This window comes from Crassostrea angulata, chromosome 5, assembly GCF_025612915.1.
Source record: "Crassostrea angulata isolate pt1a10 chromosome 5, ASM2561291v2, whole genome shotgun sequence".
Taxonomy (NCBI): Eukaryota; Metazoa; Mollusca; class Bivalvia; order Ostreida; family Ostreidae; genus Magallana; species Magallana angulata.
The window spans coordinates 41183715-41198861 of NC_069115.1; the positions used below are offsets into that span (position 1 = coordinate 41183715).

The 15147-nt window shown below is 31.5% G+C and overlaps 1 pseudogene; it reads right to left on the reverse strand.

The window, feature by feature from the left end:
- Positions 1–1319: 1319 nt before the first annotated feature.
- LOC128186271 (uncharacterized) lies at positions 1320–14438 on the reverse strand (annotated as a pseudogene).
- Positions 14439–15147: the final 709 nt, after the last annotated feature.

Here is a 15147-nt window from a genome sequence, read left to right on the forward strand (position 1 = left end):
TGTGTAATTTTGTTCAAGCATTTTGTACACTTAAAACAATATTTACATCATCATCTACTATTTCCATGCTCACATTTACAAACACTCATTTTACAATGGTAAAAATTTGGGTTCATCAACTGCATTGTATAAGTCTATTTGTTGACAAAAGCCTTACTGCCAGCGCTGATTTTTTAGTAAAGACAGATTTCACGTGATTTCATGGTCCTAAGCATTCGACTTGGAGGTGTTCGTACATTGTCAGGCATTCAAAACCGCATGTGGCCATTTAAAGCCTAAGTGTAAATGGTTACGAGATGCGTGTTTGGTGCGTACTCTTGATATCAATCCATGTATTCTTTTAGACAGTACTTACAGTTAGTGTATGCATCTACTCGGACTTATGGCATTCCATTAGAGCGAGTATATACAAAGATGACACATACTACTTATATATGCATGTACATATGTACAAATGATCAATGTATATGCGTATTGATTATTACTGTTGTGTTATATAAATATCATACAACAATAAACATAAGCACTACAACAGCGAAAAACACAAAATTTACGCACATCAAATACTGCATAGAAAAAATCGGCAATGTTTGTTAATGTGAGTGGTGTCCGTTTCAAAATAAATTCTATTAGCACCCTAGAAAACTCTGATAGCAACTGACACATCAACATTTTAGAATAAAATTAATTTTATTCTAAACTAGATTAATACATTTATAACTTCTGTGTATACGCACATGAAATTTGTTTCTTATTGCGCCTAAATAAAAAAAAGATAAATCTTCCTTAAAACTGATATATATGGACACATAAATCAATGTTTTGATCCTCTCCACTGTGAAAAATTAATATGACAACAAAAAACCATCTTGGACAAATAAACAAGATGCCCATGGGCCACAACGCTCTCCTGAGCAACACTAGACATAATAAAATCAACTTAATGAAGTCATATCCAAAATATCGGGACAAAGAATAAGTAAAATTAATCCTATTTTTAAAAAAATTAAAACTTTTCTTCAGATGTTTTTATGTTAGGCACCTCTTGTAACTAGATGATTTTACAGTTATATCAATGACTATTGCCATTATCAAAACGATCTTAAACAACTGTTCAAAAATAAAATCTTACATCAAATTTTGAACCCCTTGTGTGGCCCCACCGTATCCCCAGGATCATGATTTCTACAAACTGTAAATCTACACTACCTGAGGATGCTTCCACACAAGTAACAGCTTTTCTGCTCAAATGGTTCTTGAGAAAAAGATTTTTAAATATTTTACTCTATATATTCCTATGTAAAAATTCGACCCCCCCCCCCAATTGTGGCCCCACCGTTCCCCCGGGGATCATGACTTGAACAAACTTGAATCTGCACTACCTGAGGATGCTTCCACACAAGTAACAGCTTTTCTGGCCAATTGGTTCTTGAGAAGAATATTTTTTCAATATACAATCCTATGTGAAAAATTCGACCCCCAATTGTAGCCTACCAACCCCCGGGGATCATGATTTGAACAAACTATAATCTACACTACTTAAGGATGTTTCCATGCAAAATACAGCTTTTCTGTTCAATTCATTTTTGAGAAGATAACAACAAATTGTTAATAATTCTTAATTGTCTCCCTTTGAAAAAGGGCGTGGTCTTTCATTTTAATAAATAATAAACTTGAATCACCTTTACCTTAGGATGCTTTGTGTGAAGTTTGGTTGAAATTAGCCCCGTGGTTCTGTAGAAAAAGTCGAAAATGTAAAAAGTTTACAGACGGACGGGCGGACGGACAGACGGACGACAGACAAAAATTGATCAGAAAAGCTCACTTGAGCTTTCAGCGCAGGTGAGCTAAAAAGTACAAAACATTGTTTATAATGCGTTAACTGTTCAATTCAGATTTATCTTGAAGCAATTTTTTAACTTATTGAAGAACCAAAAATAATACACATTAAATAATTTTTTTCAAACAAATAATCCTTAAGAGACGTATTCAATGAAATAAGATACATTCCTTCAAGAGCATCAGACTAGCATGATTGAATATAATAATGATGTATTAGATTAAATGTAATTATTTTATTAGTGTCTGTCTAATGTATTCGTCAATTTCTTGTTCCAGAAAACTCATTGGTCCAGCCCCACATTTCAAAATCACAGAATGAAAATCCCTAACATCAAATTGGTCCCCTAAAATTAACACAAATATTCTACAAGCATATGTACAAATATTTCTGAATACGTCAAATATATAACATAATATAGTACATCTAGAGACCTTTATATAGCCATATCATACATATATGTAGTAGCAACAAAGTAATTTTCATTTTGAAATAACGCTTCACTGAAACATTTCCAGATATGGTTTCTCCTATTTGAAAATTATCCACAAAAAACTTATTCGAATTACTGTATATGCCTGAACATAAACAATTCTAAAATACCATTTATATATAAATACCTAATGCTTCCGTGGCTTTTTGTCTGAGCTGCTTGATCTTGATTCCCCCCACTTTGTAAGCACATGCCTGCCCTGGTATGGTTATGTATCGTTTACATTCCATCTCCAGGGATTTTCTATCCAAAAAAGTTTTCTCTTCCAAGAAGTTAAGAGCTTTTTCATAGGACCAGCTGTAACAGATAGAGGAAAATATAACGATATATACTAGGATTCTGAATAAAGAGGTACTTTCGATATTATAATACAATCAATTGGAATATGTAGGTACACTTGTACTGTTAAAGCTGCTTGGTCCGATTTTTTGTAATTACAGTATCAACATTTTTTCCATACAAATCATTAATCTTAGAAAGTTATGGACTTTCTCCTATTTACACCAGCAGAATCAGTCTCCTTTCAAAGTTAGAAATATTCAAAGTAAATAAAAATAATTTCTCTTTGGGCAAACGAAAAAACAAACCAAAATGCATCACGGGAATGTTTAGAAAAGGAAACCGCTTGGTTTCGTCCCCCGAATGATTGGGGTTATTCAACCCGCATGCTATGCATCGATTGTAAAGAAAGCAGACTTTGGAAATATTAGCGAACAAAACGTACACATGTTTATTTGTAATTGTCTGATCATTTCGACCTTTATTTAAAGCGATGTCAAAGTCGTAATACAACCATACCCGTCTCGTCGTCAGGGGTGAAATTTAACATGAGGCGAAATAACGCGGTACCTTTTAATGTCGTTTGTTTTGTTAGCAAATTTTGTACGTATTTTTCTTCATTGAAATTTGGCATAATTGACGGGTAAAACTACTGCAATGTCTATTATTATACATATACTAAGCATAGCCATCGTTTAAAAGCGTGCATAAAATTTGTTATAAAATCGGACCAAGCAGCTTTAATCTGCATGGTGTTATGTTCTGTCAAAATGGACTTTTTGTGTGTTGTTAATTACTTGACAATCTTGAAAATTGTAAAAATGTTTTTGAACAAAAATCAGTTTTTTTTCCCTTTAGGGTAAACTCAAGTCCAACAAAATGAGAGTCTACCCAAAAGCATGCATTCCTGTGTCCACCACTAACCGTACTGCTCTCATTATTTCCATACAGTATCTTCCAAATCTGTAAAAATGAATATTGCAAAATGGAAAGAAAACCCAATGGGCAACCCTGGGAAATTATGAGGAAAGAACAATAAATATCTTGGGACAGACTATAGGGTGTAAAGATGTATGATGTTTAAAAATCAAATAACGTATTCTCTAAATAATTAAGAAAGCTCAAAATCCTTTCCCTCCTGAATTATAGAGCAATGAATATGACTTTTACAACAGAGACATTTAATCCTATAAATTGTTACAATGTTTAGTTCATATGCAATATCCCATGGTATAAAACATATTTATAGGATTGGTCAGCATTTACTTTATGACTAAAGAACCTTGCTTTGAAACCAGAGCCGTGCACAAGGGGTCAGACAATTTACAATTAAAGTAAAGGTACTTATACGTATTATAACTGTTTATAATCAGTTTATGTGCTAAATTTCCAGGAGTAGATAATATGTTAACAAACTTTTTATCATATGAGCTCACTTGGGTTTTTAGTCACTAGCTAAAAGAGTCAATGGCATTTTAAAAAATATATTAACACCACCATTACACTCAATTACATGACTGCAAAAACATGTACTTACAAAGAGCAGTTGTCTTTGTACATTCCATGTTCTTCTCCAAGATACTCACAATACAAACCCCATCCTTACATTTAATGAAAATGTATGTTACACATTTTTACATGCATAGAGCATTGTATATCAGAGATCATACATGTATATAAACACGGAAAGTAAAATTTAAGAATTTACTACAGACAATATTCCTGATATGTTCTATAACAAACAGATTTTTTGAATAACATCTCATATTACAAAGAAATAATGTAACATTAGTAAAGAAAAGTCAGTTACATTAATTATGAGTCTAATCATCTAAAGACACTGTGTATTGAATTTTTACTTTGAAATTCTCTAAAATACTTCTAGATATGCAGTATACAAAGGAAATCTAGAGGGCACCCATGCATAGTTCATGTCTTCCTGGGCCCTCCTGAAGGCATGAATGTCCTTCATCTCCATAGAAGTCATTGTCTGCGATCAAATTCATTTGGTTTAAAAGCTATAAAATATGAACTGATCTCTAAATCATAAAACTGTATTGGCTTATGTGCATAAGTAAATTGTTTATGTTTGGTGGAATTATTATTGTGCATATTTATAATTGTAAGACATTACATAAAAGTTTACACTCAATTTATTGATTACCTGAAAATGGTGGCCTGGCTCCCCTTCATGCAGACTTACAGCCATCAGTTCATATTTTGGACTGTAATTATATCAATACTAAAAATAATGGGATTTTTGTTTAAAATAATTCATATCATTCGGATGCTTCATCTAGCAATTCAATTTGTGTAAGGATTAAGAAATGAATTTATTCCTTATCTATGCAATGAAAATTACTTTTTTAAGGTTAGTGGCCATAAAAATTGGTTGATTTTATTTGAACATATGTCACTACATATCAAAGAATACAAAAAGTTCAGACACATGATTGTTCTGTGGGGAAAACATCTATAGTGCATGTATCTGCAAAGGAATAGGGACACTGGATCTAAAATGCTATAAAAAATCTCTGTCTAATTATCTCTGGGAAAATATATATTTGACAGTCTTTCTGTGTTAAACCGCAGCAAATGGAAATTATGTTATTTTACTTAATAAATCATACATGCCTAACATTAACAGAGAACTGTAGCAGTACATAATTATAAACCTACAAATAAACTCATTAATCAATTATTTGTTTATTTAAACTTCTGCAGACCTTCCTTTCAGGTTTGTTGTCCTGACGTAGTATACCCCAGGTCTGGATCCGTCCGGAGAACCACCGAAGTAAAAAGCAATCGGACCGCTGGCCATAAGTGGAGGTGTCTGTTCAATTCTCATGAAGACAAAAAATAGGAGAGGAGATTACTTATCAAGTTGATAGTAAACATGTCTGAATATTTTAACGTGATATATAGTGACCCAAAACATTTTTATTTAATTTTGACAAAGTTAATTAGGATATATTGATTTAAGATATAAAAAATTTGAAGAATATTTACACATTATAGTTCATCACATAACAACTTACAGGAGCTTAAATTCATCTGGAATTAAACCTGATACTTTTCGACAATGATTTGAGTGTCATATGATTGCGATAGATGTTTAAATGAAGTTACAATGAAAATGACACAGTGAGAAAAATTGGAATTCGAAGTTATTGAATGATTGTGGTCAGAAATCTTCATTTATAAGGAAAGCACCTAAATAATTTTTAAAAACAATATTAGGTTCTAAGGAAATAAGATGTACTTACATTTCTCTGCACTTGCATAACCATGAAGTCGAATTAAAACTTAGCATTAAAGTGTTTATTCAAGCAATAACTCAAATTTTCCCTTTTCATCTGAATTTGTTTACCTCTGACATAATTATATTCATATTAAATGTACATGTATTATCTATTTCGTTTTTTGGTGAGTTTGTGGTTTGTCTCTTTAATCATATAAAAGTTATTAGTCAACAAGAAAACTATGGGGATAAATCAAAGTACTAAAAATACAGAAAGCTGTGCTCTTAATTGAATTGACATATGTATTAGAGAAATAATTAATAACAGCTATAGACAGAAAAAGCGTATAAATTCGTATTAAGCCAACAACCATGGAAAAGGAGATGTAACTGTTTCATATATGGAAGAGAAAAAACTTAATATACCGGTAATTGTTATTTTATGAATGAAATATGACATTATCAACATATAACTTCTACATGTTGTTTTGATGCTTCTGAATATCAGCCAAGGTAATGTATTTTAAATTACCTTAGTTTTGAGCTTGGAAATTCCTTAAATAACAGTGGTAATTTAGGTTGAATTTCCTCGCAACAAATGTGGTTGACATATTCCAAAAGATCTTCCTATAAATTTAAAGTAATAACTATTACTAAAATGTTCTCACTGATATTAAAACATATAACAACACAAACAGTCTTTTGTTATATATACTGTATATAGGATTATTTTTGCCCTTCTTCACTTGCAAACAGTTTTGCCCCATCTTGAATTCGCCCAGACAATATTGTGCTTAAAAAGAGATACTTTGAGACATAGGAATTCGCCTAGTCTTAAATTCTTCCGCTGACGAGGGCTAAAGGGGCGAAATTAAAATGGGGGTGAATATTTCCCTAAATACAGTATGCATATTGGGTATATGTTTTAATTCAGAAAATGCGGTTTTGTAAAACTTAATATGTTTTGAACTGATGAATTGTGTAATTTTAAAATGATTGGATGGTCACAATATGGTCCATACAATTGTCCTTAAACTTGATTACATTTGGTCTGACGAATCCAATTTAAAATATGAGACGTGTAAAAATCACTTGCATTGTGTTGACTTACTGTAAATGTATAACATTTAGCTGTGTATTCTACTAACAATTTTGGCAGAAAACATATTAAGCTTCCACTAAATCACTTCCATTCCTAAATGCCATGCATACATGTTAATAAATATGTACTTTCAGAAACGTACTTAATTTTATCAATGTTTACTTGTTGAAAAATTAATTTCTGCAAAAATTTGTAAAGTTGACAGCATTGATTTTGCATTTATTCCATACTCTTGTCCAATTCATCAAACTCTTCAATGTTTGGTGGTAATAAACTTTATAAATTCATTTAAAGCCAAGTTCATTGGGCAGTTAAATGTCAAAACTTAAAACAGAAATAAAAAGTACAGGAGTTTTAAAGAAAAATTCTTCTCTTTTCCCAAGCGCTTCCTTGAACTTGGCTATATCGTCTCCATATCCCTCCTCTCTGGCAATTTTCCTCATAGCCTGAGTGATCCTCTCAACCTCTGCCTGCCCAAGGTCAAACACCTCCTTTGGGGTCATTGAGAGGGAGAGATGGAAATCCAGACAGGCTTGATACAGGGCCTGGCCATTGGGGAGGGAGCTGTGAGCAATACTTGGGCGGGTGTGTTTCATATAGTCCTGAAAACATCACCAAAATAATCTTAGTACATTAGGCACTATGAGCAGAGTGTGAGATAAGGCTTATAGGTGAAAAATGGTCAAATTGATCAAAATTTAGTGAAACTAAGTACATTTTGTATGTATTCGGCCAGCTCTTTAAAGCTTGGTCTCACACACGTTCTGACTATGTCTTTGGCTTCCTCCAAGAGTGTATCCCTGAAAAAAAGAAGAGAGTAGAACTTCTAAAGTGCAGTTTATTGTTTGAAAATTATGTGCATATATTTACATTCGATGTACATTTCTCTTATGTTAGCATTGGAAATCTGTGTCGTTCATGGTCTATGAGCACAAGTGAACGTCATCACGCGTTATGAATAAATTTATTATTGTAAGATAAAATGAAACTTACAAAGTACCTTTTGATATGTTTTATGGTTGTTCCATTACATATTCATATCCCTGACAAAGAGCTTTAAAGCGATGATACAAACATATTTCATACAAATAAACATTTGTCATGGGTATAGCATTAAACCTAGCAAACTTTCATGTCACGCAGGTGGGCAACAAACAAAACTATGCACATAAAACTAATAAAAAATAAAGAGTCATTTTAATTTTTTTAAATTATTTAGCTTCAACAAAATCACATTTTTAATTATACATGGAGACATATCGTTGACTTTTATATTGAATGAACTTATGTTTAAATAAGCACCCTGATGACATCACAAGAAAACAGAAATAAGACAAACATGTATTGGTCTTCTTTTTTTGCCTGCATATGTCTATCATAAATGATAAACAAAAAATCATACTATTGTAATTGATGATGATGTCATAATATGAAGCAATGACTGTTTGCTCTGAGATGTATCATAATACTAGTGCATAAGAAAATCAGTGAAATATGTCGTTTAAGGCTGCTTAATCATATCTATGGATTATAAAAAGCTCGATCATTTGCATAGAATTGGACACATAATAAGTAGCCTTAACTCACCTACTTAAATGCAAGATTCATGACTGACATGGCTTTTAAAGTATATTTAATCAGACAACAACTAGTCTGTTCGTCAGACACGGTAATATTTGACATTTTTATAGAGTATATTGAGGTTATCTTGGTGACTTATTTAATAAATCTTTGACCTGTAAATCAAGAATGTTCCTCTAATTGACATCGAAATTCAGTGACTAAAGATTGATGAGCCAATAGCAAATAATAAGTCTAGACGGCATTTTTTTTAATTATGACCAACATTTACAGAGCAATATACCCTTTTTGGGAGTGGGCATTTGAAAATGAGAATAAAGGTGTGTATATACAGATTCCATATCAATCTGAATATTATATTAATGCTGTAAAAGAAAAATAATTCAATGATTTAACAATTAAACATGCTTTTACCATATGGTGGATTCTATATTCTCTGATGGACCCTTCTTGTAAGGAGAAAGAAAGACATCTTTGTCTGGGGTAAGATCTGGACTAATCATTTCGTTTATTTGATCTGGTACTATTTCCTAAAGAAATTGATATATAACATGTAAATTTAATTTATTTGATACCATAATAAACTTTTCTGCGTATAAAATATTGTTCTACTGTACAGTGAAATATAATTAAATGACCAAAACCGTGTTGTTAACATGTCTGAAGACATATATTTTAAACAAATCAAACTGAATTTAATTAGGAATTTGTCAAATGCAAGTTATAGCTAAATAATAATTATTTATATTAGCTAGCTAACTTAGAATAAACAATTGCTTTTATACCCAACATCGGCATATCATCTTTGAAATATGGTATACGAGGGTTGTTGGAAAAGTTCGCGGACAAATTCGATTGTGAGCGGACTATTTGCACGATACCAGCAAAACTTTTCAGATCCAAACTGGACGTATTTTCTAACAAATACGTACAGATTTATTTTTTTTAATGCACCATAAAAATATACAGCTAAATTGTTATGATACATGTATGCTTCCCGGAGGATGTCAGTTTTTGGGGGTTATTTTTTTTTTTTATGCAAATTGCCTTTGTACTTAAAATGTACCGGTTAAGCGCATTAAAATGCACGATAATTTATATGACATCACAATAACTTAGAAACGTCATTTAGTGAAAGTTTCAAAGAAATTGAAGAATTTCTGATCGTTTTATCGCAGAATACGGACGACCAACGCTTGAATATTGAGTCAAAAAACGTTAGCGTCAACGGACATCTTTGAGCAATGGGCCGTCATTAACTTTTGTGTACAAGCAAGAAAAAATTTCGATTGAGACCAAAAAGTTCTTAAATGCTGCTGAAGTTGGCCCACATGTGTCTTGGACAATTGTTTACAAATGGAACTAGAGGTTTAATGATGGAAGGATTCATATTTTGAGTTTTTGTTACATGGGGGGGACGCATATAGCCCAGATCCTGCCCTTAATTATTTATTGTCCAAACTGCACTGACTGAGATTTTCGGACCTAATTTTCAACGATATACCACAAAAGACATTCTGCAAAAACTTGGCAAATAATGGTATGAATGTGCATTTTATTAGTGGGTTAAATGACATGAAAGTGTGTGAAATTGAAAGATGTTTACTTTGAAAAAGAGTGACAGCTTTTCCTTCCAGTTTTTTGACGTCACCTGACGTCGTGGTAATATGAAATACTTCTCCGTAAATCTAATTCATACAAAATAGAATTATTAAAATCATATGCTTTTTTGCATACTTATTTTCAATTGATAGTCATTTAATAAAACATAGGTTATCCTAAAAAGTACGAAGTGATTTTCTCGTAAAACTGTGTCCGAGAAGTTCTCTAACAACCCTCGTATATATTTTACTCCTAAATATTCAAGTTGTACATTTATCACTGCTTAATTTCTCCATTTTTTAACTTGGTAATGAAAATGTGTTTGCTTCTCTTTGCTGGTAAAGGTTGTTTTTTACTTTCATTCATGAATACAATTTGAAGTAAAAGAGTATATTTAGAAAAACAACATCGTAACTATCTTCCATTAGTTATGATATCTACAATGTATAAAACATGCATGCCAATACAATTTCTTAAATGTTTAATGTATAATTTTTATCTTATATTTTCAAACAATTTTTACTAGTAATTTTAATAGTTACAAGTCCTCTACTGATTTTATATTAAACTGTAACCAATAATTTGAAACTTTTCTTTAGTAATAAATTAAACAAGTGACTCTTTATATTTTATTACATATAACTTACTACAGAGAATCGGTGTTGAACATAGCCATTTTCAACGCCTTCCTTTAAGACCTGTATACAACTTTTTGCCTGAGAAGATGAAGAAAAAAATATGTTAAGGACAACAGACCAAATTTGCTTTACGCAGATATATCACGCACTTAAAAGGAGTGATTTTTTCGAATGTTGAATTCTTAATCACTAAAACGCAATGAAAAATTGCTTATGACGCAATATATAGCTATTCCACGCCATCAATATTCACTTTATGTAGTGCAAGTAGTTTGCTATAATTTAACATGCTAGAATACGCTTTTCTACATTATTTAACATGCACAAATTTCTTTAGGGGATGTCACAGTTCTGTAGTAATGAGTTTTATATTAGCTCGAAGTATTTATCTGCATAGATTAGTTAACAAAGCTTGAGCCATGAACAAATCATTCACATTCGGATCCGCTTCAATACTTGCATTGAAAATATAACAACACCACCCCTGTGTTTAAGTTTTGAATTATTTTATCATAAAAAAACATGTTTAACACTCTCTGATAGATTTTTGTTTCATAAATCAACCTCGAAATGATTTTCATAACCTTTTCCTCAGAGTTTGCCCAGTACTTCTCATGAAAAATTGAGGAAAAATAATGACACACTCCACATTGGCATGTGCCCCCATAAAAACGAAGTCGATGACATTGTCATTTTATAAATGATATTAATTCAAAATCACATATAAGTATCATATTTTAATTTGGATAGGGCATTCATTGCATATATGTTTTAAAAATCATATTTTCTCTCACAAGAACGCTTTTCTCAATTATGTTCAATTGAAAAAGAAAAGCAAATTGTTATACAAACATTTTTGAAAAGGTCCCTACTTGAAATCAAATTCGACTTTTAGGCTACATTTTGATTGATTTAATATATCTTTAGTACCTCTAACTTATGTTAAATTTTCATGAAAATCACTATAATTGTAGAAGTGATTTTGGTTCGTCGCCCTTAAGTTATATTTTTTAAACGAAAATTTCTCATAAAATTCTCATGTAAAAGAACAGAAAAGATAACTATTTTAGATGTACTCTTCATTCATACACATTGTACATGTATCCAAATGTACATATTAATTATTTGGAAAAGGTATAAAAAAAAAAATTATATCCATGTCAGTTATATGTACATGCTGTTTAGAAAATATCATAATTAATTATTCCAAAAAAAACCCTAATAATATCTCTGCAATCTCGAAACATATCATGTTCTTGTATTATGAGACATATCCCCCTATATATCTCCAGAACACTATCCCAATAAAACAAAAACTGGCTTTTGACAAATGTAAGATTTCTGACCTTTTTCCCATAACATTCAATTCTTTTATTCAGATTTCTAAAGTCTTCCTCTGTATGAGTTGGACTCATGTTTATAACCTTAGGAACATCAGCATGCAAGCCGTCCATAAAGTTGATCGGAAAATACCAACTAAAAGAATCCCATAACAATCAAAGCAAAATATGATCAAATCTAATCTACCAGTAAACATTGCAAGAATGAAATTCCAAAACATTTTATCCTTTGAACATATATTTTCAGAATTTGCCTTTTTCGGGGACACACATACACACATGTAATATGCACATGATGCATGCACCGTACAGAATTTACAACACAGTAGATCAAACAGGCTTATATATAATTAGAGATAACAATTTGTAATAATCATTTCAATATACATTATCAAACAATCCTAGATTAATTACCCCTTATATTTCATTCCCTTTTGAAATGTCTTAATTTGATCCTTCATTAAAAGTAGGTCAGTTTTTGCACTGCTTGATAAGTTCTTCATTTGTATTTCTTCAGCCTTCTTCATAAGCTTGGAGACATCAGACTTTAAATAGAATTGTTTTAAAAAATTCAATACTATTTGAATTAAATATTTTTCTTTTTCTTCAATAAAATCTAAGGAAGAATAAAAAATGTGGACTTAGTGCACCAAATGAGATAAATCTTTTTGTCTTATTATCAAAATTATTCTGTGCATTGCAAAAATCATTTCTGAGTGAACTTTTTTAGGCACAAGGATATCATATTTATGTATAAAGTCACAACGATTATTGATATGCCCTAGCTGGTTTGTCAAGTGTTTTATTATATATTAAGAACAGAGTTTGGTTAAAAAATTTCAAGGGGCATACATCGTCACAATTTGAGCTAAAATTTATTTTTCCTTTGTTTGTTGTAAATGTTTTGTTGAAGTATTTAGAATGTGTAATTGCTATTGGGATGTCAGCTGTCGAGTTGTAGGCAAGATACAGGCCTATCATTTTCTTGTTATGCAAATGAAGCTTGTGTCTTTAATTTTTTGTTTACATCCATTGAATAGTGGTGCAAACTTTACCTTAATAAGATATTTTTTTATTTACTTATTAACTATAAGCACATAATCAAACAATTTCCACTATTTAGGGGGTTGTCTTTATCTAACTGTGATATTTTCTATTCAGCAACTAAATGTAAATAAAAATATGACACAAGCCTTGTTTTATTACATAAAAAAGACTTGAAAGCTTTGTATCTTGTCTGAAACTCGACAAATGTCATTCAAATTTCAGTTGACCATTTCAAATGGCTTTCAGTATATTATCCTATAAAGTGTAAAAAAAAAACCCCATTTTTTGCTTCAAATCGTTTTTTTGTTTCTTATTATGCCCCTTTAAAATTGACCCTTCTTGTCACAAATACAATTTGGTTGGTGGAGTATAATCATATCTTCTGACAATCCCTTAATCAGCTGTTCATGCTTCATGGGATTTAACTACACTCAGGTGCCAAAAGTATGTCAATTTCTTTTCTTTTCACTATATATTTCATTAAAAACCAACACTTTTTAAAGAATCGTTAAAAAGTAACCATTGGACCGACTTTGAAAAGACCTAGATTGATAAATTCAGAATTCTGCTAGCTTTTTTTGGCATCATATTCAAATATTTTCCCAACTTCTGTTCCTGAGATTTGATATTCACAATCCAAAGAAAGATGTTTTGGCTTGCATATTGCAAAAGAAATATAGTAGAGCTCTTAAAAAATATATTTGTGTTATGCTTGAAATATCAAATTCTTCAAACGAGTTGCAAACACTATTTCAATGTATGTTAAAAAATGCAAATTGAACCTAATGTAATCAATATAAAAATTCACAACAGAAAACCTTTTAAAATTAAGTTTTGTTTTCAATGATATACTTTTGGCACTCAGGTGTAATTCAGATACTATAATACGTGAAATTTTTATAATTAACCCTACACTTACCGAATCGATAAATGTAGTAAGAAACACTAGCTGTACTTACCTAGCGAGCGCTTTACTACATCATTTTTATACTGACTTCCAATATGAAAGAAAATCAAAACTGAGAAAAGCTTTCGTATCGATCTCATCTAACAGATGTGAGTACCGCTGATCTCCACAGAATGATGCAAACTCGGGGCTCTGTCGCATTCTCCACTGCCAGAACTCATCACAGAGGGCTCGAACATCGCTGTCCGCCATCTTCTAAAAAGAACGAAACGTGCGAGAGATTGATTTGAACGGTATTTTTGTAAATAAATGAATAATCATAACATTCGGTCACTAAGATATACAAGACAAACAAGCCACAGACTGTGACCAACTGATGACTGATTGCAGAAACGAAAGTAGGAATAGAGACTTCGAACCCGATGAGAACTGAACCTGATTCAGTTCTTATAATATATGGTACTGAAAGTTCGTAAACTAAAGTATTTAAATGTAGCAACGTAATCAAGCAATAATAGCTGTTGGGATACTCGTATGTACGATGGCCAATATGGGCCGGACAAAAAACAACCACGAGTTGTGTTTGATTTGCTGGCAATTTATGAAATGCCGTCAAAAAGTAACCACGATATGTGTTTGATTTGCTGGCAATTCTTAGATGACAGCAAATCTTAAAAGTGGGCAAATCTTAGTGTTCATTTAAAATACCAGAGGATATAGAGGTTAAAAAAAGTCGAGTTATCTTAATTGACAAAAGGGTTTGACCAAAAAAAAACAAAACATGGCAGTGCTCACCAGTTTTCAAGAGCCTTATTAATGGAGAATTTGCCAGACATCAGAGAAATACTAGTGATCAAGCTGTATTACAAAGTATTCTATAAAGATTTCAAAACTCATCTCGAAAAAGAGGATACAAGCAATCAAAAATTGGACCTATTATGGAAGAAAATTGTTCTGCAAATAGAATGGATCTTCTCAAATAACAAAAGAAGAAAAACAACAAAAAAGTTGTGCCTTATGCTTTTGTGACCAATTTAACCCATGTATAAAAGGTGAAAGGAAACGACTTATGAAATA